Source organism: Helianthus annuus, chromosome 1 (genome assembly GCF_002127325.2).
Source record: "Helianthus annuus cultivar XRQ/B chromosome 1, HanXRQr2.0-SUNRISE, whole genome shotgun sequence".
Lineage (NCBI taxonomy): Eukaryota > Viridiplantae > Streptophyta > Magnoliopsida > Asterales > Asteraceae > Helianthus > Helianthus annuus.
The window spans coordinates 108,170,407-108,176,266 of NC_035433.2; positions in this window are offsets into that span (position 1 = coordinate 108,170,407).

Consider the following 5,860-nt stretch of genomic DNA (forward strand, 5'->3'; position numbering starts at 1 on the left):
AATGGACAATTATACAGTTGTGATAAATTGTCTTGGTAACGAGAATGTCTCCCGCCAAGTACTATATATACATTGAAAAGTGGCGGTTTCTCCGGTTGAACAAATGGCGGGAGTAACTGCCATTTAAAACGTTTCAACCAAAAACCAACACACCTGTTCATATTGTCACACATACATATACATATAAAATCCATAATCTTAAATAAACCTAGATAATTATACGAATTATGTTTATCATATATCTAATACCCTCCCCTAAACATGATTCTGTTTTCGAGAGTATTTCAGCACACTTGCATTTGCGTCGTCCATTGCTGCCTTCGCCCTATTGAAATCAAACTTTCGTCGTGCTTGTCTTCTCTTGTTTTCACTCCATTCATTGTTGACGAACAATGCATAGTGCTCCGATGAGTCTCTCACGGTTCCTTGAACATCTCCAGCCCTTCCTTCTCGATCTGCATCATTGTTGGTGCACTTGTGTCTGTACTTTGTCTGTATTCGGTCTTATGTAACGATGTCCTGATTTGTGTTGTAAGTTGACCAAGTCAACCATCCTCCGGTTTGACTTGGACAACAGTTTGTATATTGAAGGATGTTCTGATCGAAGGATGATGTAGAGATCGAAGGATGTTTTGGATCCTTCGATCTCATCGAAAGATATGCTTCGAATGATAGACCTCGAAAGACTATCCTTCGAGGTCCTTGCTAATCCTTCGAAAGCATTGTATCCGAAAGATGATCCTTCGGACCATCCTTCGGATCCTTCGATCTGGCATCATGGGCTGGGTATATATATACCCATGCAATGTTTGTGTTAGTTAGTTCTGGAGTTCTGCCATTTGCACCGAGAGATAGAGAGTGTTGAGAGCATTCTGTCCAGAACTCACACACACACTTAGAGAGTTTATAGAACATTTCTGTAAACATTGAGCTTGTAACCGAACCCTCATTGCATTAATACGACTAGTGTTAATCGGTGAATCTTTGTGTGTTTGTTTCTCTACTTGTTACTAACTCGGTTTGCTTGCTAGCTTGGATTCCGCACTCGCTAGTAGGTTTGTATAACAAGGTTTAGGTTCGTTATCCTCCGCGAAAAGGGACCTACAAGTGGTATCAGAGCCTCGCTCTTAACCTTGTTTAAAACCGGGTTTTTACAAGTTTTGGTGTGTTGAAACACTTGGTTTTGCACCTGTTTTTACTTGTTTTCCTGTATTTTCCTTGAGTAAAAACGTGTCTAAACTAACCGGGAGTGTTTAAAGTGGGTTGGGTAACTTGAAAAATTGTTTTAAGTGACTTTGTATTTTCCGGTTAAATAAGTGAGTATCTCACATTTTATACGGTCAAACAGATGATAATCGGTATACTCACCGGTAAGATGAACCCTCGTGCATACCTTGATACGGGAATGTGTCGTGATGTGGATGAACACCGGTCGGTAAGTATAAATCATACCTTAACGTATCCTCTAAACATGATTACATCTGATAAGTTGAGCTTAAGTGGACAACAATACCGATAATTGTTATAGGATGCTTATTTCAATGTTAATTAACTGAGCAACAAGAGTGTTTGGCATGACCGTACACTGATATGATTCTCTTACCCTCGAAACTCGCAAAAAGAATGTCTGTATATATTTACTTACTACTTAACTTTTATTGTTCTTCTTTTAAACAGTTTCGTCGTTTGGTGCATATCAGCACGACATTAGCGGTGATGTCGTTTGATAACACTCAAAGGATTTTAAATTGTTGTCTTTTACTTTCAAAAATACCAAAAAGATTTTAGGTGTGTTTTAATATAAACTTTATAAAAGCCAAAAAGATTTTATTTCTGCTTTATTTTCGATCGTACGATGTTGGAGCTCAAGTCTTCGTTGCCTGAAACCTGAACGAAAACCAAACTGACTAAATCTTCATAAACGGTCGAAATTTGCATGTTTTGAAAGTTAGAATTTAAAATTTGAAAAATTTATTAAACTTTCAAACTGTCGGACGGTGCTTGATTGTGACATGGTCATTCGTGTGTCATTTGCTTATACTATGTTCCAAGCAGTTGTTCTCATTACGCGTTTAGATTTCTTGCATGTGCAGATTCTAAAGGCTAGGAGAACATGGTCGATGACAAGCTTTGGAATGAAGACACGACGAGAAGGCACTCAAAAGATGAAGATGATTGAGTTGCCGCTGGCTATCATCAACACCACAAGGATCTCACTTCATAAAGTTAAAGTATTTCACGAGCATAACTCAAGGGGGAGCTTATGTTAAGGGGGAGTTTGTTAACACACTGCCTACATGATACGGGTAGTTTGTTGATACACTCTCTGCTTTCAAGACGTGAAGACTTTGAAGATCCTCCGACCATGAAGACTTGAAAGGACATCAGAGTTTTGGAAACTCGAAGACCAAAGACTGTCGAAGTTCGAGACAAGTCTACATCTATAGAAGATAAAGACAAGATAAAGACAAAGCTACAGCCAAGGGGGAGTTTGTTGGTGCACTTGTGTCTGTACTTTGTCTGTATTCGGTCTGTATGTAAACGATGTCCTAAATCAGTCTGTAAGTTGACCAAGTCGACTATCCTCCTAGTTTGACTTGGACAACATGATGTTGTCTGGATCGAAGGATAGCCTCGAAGGATACTGCTAATCCTTCGAGGTGCTCGAAAGATATGGTTCGACCATGGTTCAACCATTAGACATCGAAGGATGATCCTTCGATGTCCATGCTGATCCTTCGAGCTCCCTGTCATCGATAGATGATCCTTCGGACCATCTATCGATCCTTCGACCAAGACCTGCTATGTATGGGTATAAATACCCATGCAGTGTGTTAGTGTTAGATAGATGCACATTTGGAGAGTTAGAGAAACTCTGCTGGAAAACACACACACACACACTTTAGAGAGTTTGCAAACAGATTGTAAACCTTGTGCTTGTAACCGTAAACCTTCATACGTATTAATACAGTGGTGTTAATCGGTGAACTTTGTGTGTTCTTGTGTTTGTTCTTGCTTCATCCCGGTTTGCCTATTAGCTTGGATTCCGCACTCGCTAGTGGGTTAGTATAACAAGGTTTAGGTTTGTTCTCGATCCTCCGAGAAAAGGGACCTACAAGTGGTATCAGAGCTTGGCTCTTTACCTTGTTTAAAACCGGTTTGTTCAAGATTCTTGGTGTGTTTGGACACTTGGCTTAGCACCCGTTTTTGGTAGTTTTCTGCATAAAAACGCGTACTAAACCTATCGGGAGTGTTCGGGGTCGGTTTGGGTAACATAAAAACTGTTTTTGTGAAACTTTGATTTTTCCGGCCGTATTCCGATCATCTTTCCGGTGACTGGACTTGGGGATAAGATTGCCTTTTTGGGTAAACTTTTTGAAAGTCAAAAAGTTGGTGAAAAAGTTGTTGACAGAAACATCCTTTCTGCCGAAAGTTGGCTCACCAACCACATCAACTTTTCACCAACCTGTCGTACTTTGTGTCAGTGTGTCAGAGCTGTCGAAAGATATCCTTCGACATCGAAAGATATCCTTCGACATCTTTCGATCAAAGGCAGCTCGAAAGATAAGCATCCTTCGAGTAGTCTTTCGAAGTCTAAGGGTTATCCTTCGTAGTTGGAATCTTTTCGAAAGTTGGTTGTCCGAAAGATAAGGATACATCTCGAAAGATAAGGATCTTTCATTGTGAATCTTTCGAGATCAGTATTCGAAAGATATAGATCTTTCGAACTGAGAATCTTTCGTGATAATCAGTCGAAAGATAAGGATCTTTCATTGAGAATCTTTCGAAGGCTTTGCTCGAAACTCAACAGTAATCTTTCGATCACTGTTGATCCTTCGAACAAGTCTTGATCTTTCGATCAGATTGTTTCTTTCAATTGTTGTCTGTTTGTTGTTAACAGTTTGTGGTGTGTAGGTTATTTGTTAATTTTTGATCACTATGAGTTGCACAAGTCCTTGGGATTGGAGTACGGATCCACAACCAGATCTGAAACAGATGTCGATGGCTGAATATATGACGAGTGCCATTCCAAAACAACAACAATCAATAAGTTCATGTCAATGGGCTTTAGTATCCAACCAAAGTCAAAGTCTTCAGAATCTTCTGATAAGCGAAAGTGAAACAGGCAGTAACAATCGTCCACCAAAGCTGAACCACATGAACGATTTTCCGTCATGGAAAGGCCGCTTTCACACATATGTTCAAGGACAAAGCACCGACCTTTGGATGTGTTTTGTCAATGCATTCAACGAAAGTCTTGAAAGTAGAGCATCCACTTCAGAAGGTTACGCCAACATGCTTGAAAATGACAAGAAGGCTTATGAATTGGAGAAAAAGGCCTATGCCATACTTACTCAAGCACTCAACAAAGACATCTACCATCAGTTTTCATATTGCAAGACCACGAAAGCATTGTGGGATGCCTTAGTTGCTCGAGGAGAAGGCAATGCAGCTGCTCGAAAGTCTCGGCATGATTTGTTGAAGAAAGAATTTGAATCTTTTCAGTTCTTGGAAAACGAGACTCTGAATGATATGACCACACGTTTCTATCATTTGATTAGTGAAATGTGTGCTTATGGGGTGGCAGCTACTCAACAAGACATGGTGAATAGGTTTGCTGACGCCCTACCCCCAAAATGGAGTTCGTTTATTGAATTGTTGAAGCATACTAAAGCTCTAGATGAGATTAACATCTATGAGTTCATTCAGAAGCTGGAACATAAAAATGATGAAGAAATTAGGAAAGCAAGGCGTGCTCCAGCTCCTCAAAATACAGAAATGTATTTGCCTGGTTTTGGTCCTTCAGCTAGTTCTGTTCAGCAACCGAAGCTTCAAACTGCTTTTGTGTCCAATACGAGTTCCTTTCCATTTCCTCAATCAACAGCTGCTCCACCACAACCTCAATTCGATCCGAGGTCTTACATTCCTGTTCCAACACAGCCACAACCACAACCTCAACAACAACAACAGCAAGCTCACTATACAAGCAATCCTCAACCTCAATCCCAAAGTCATCACACAATCCGAGTCGACAACTCAAATCTTTCACACCTTAGTATTGAAGTTGCTAAGGAACATATGGAAATTATCAACACCATGGTCAGTGCTTACTGTGGTTTGGTAGCTGGTCAGCTTGGAAACATCAACATGACCAATGAAGATTATGATCAGATCGACAAGGAAGAAATGGAGTTGATGGATATTAAATGGGCTTTTGCTAGTGCGGTTAGAAGGGCAAAAGATTTCATGGCGAGAACTGGAAGAACTTCGTTGGAAGGAAAGAAAAACACGAAGTATGGGTTTGATATTAATGCCGTCACGTGCTTTAATTGTGGCGAGAAAGGGCACTTTAAACGTGAGTGCACTCGACCAACAAAACACGGCAATCACAACCCGTTCAGAAACCAGACTAATGCGAATGCCCAACAAGAAAACCGTGAACGGAGGATGGTGGCAGTGAATAACAATCAGGGACAGCCTGGAGCTACCAATCACAATCGGGCTTTGGCTGTTCAAGCTGATGAAGGATGTGACTGGTCAGTGCAGTTTGGTGAAGGTGATCAAGGAAGTGGAACTGCATTGTATGCTAAAGTCATCGAGCAGGTTCATAAAGAAGAATCTTCTGGGAGCGATGACAGTTCTGGTTATTCGGGCAGTTCGGATGAAGAAGGCTCTGTTTCTGGGGATAATCACTCAGAGCCTGATGTGAATGAAGAAGGAGATGATGATATACAGGAGCTACTGAATGAAGCTGATGAGCTTAAATGTCAGAAATCAATTCTGATTAGGAAGGCTGCTGCTACCTCAACGGAAATGGAAAAGCTATTCTCTGAAGATGGAGCTTTTTCTTTTCAAACTG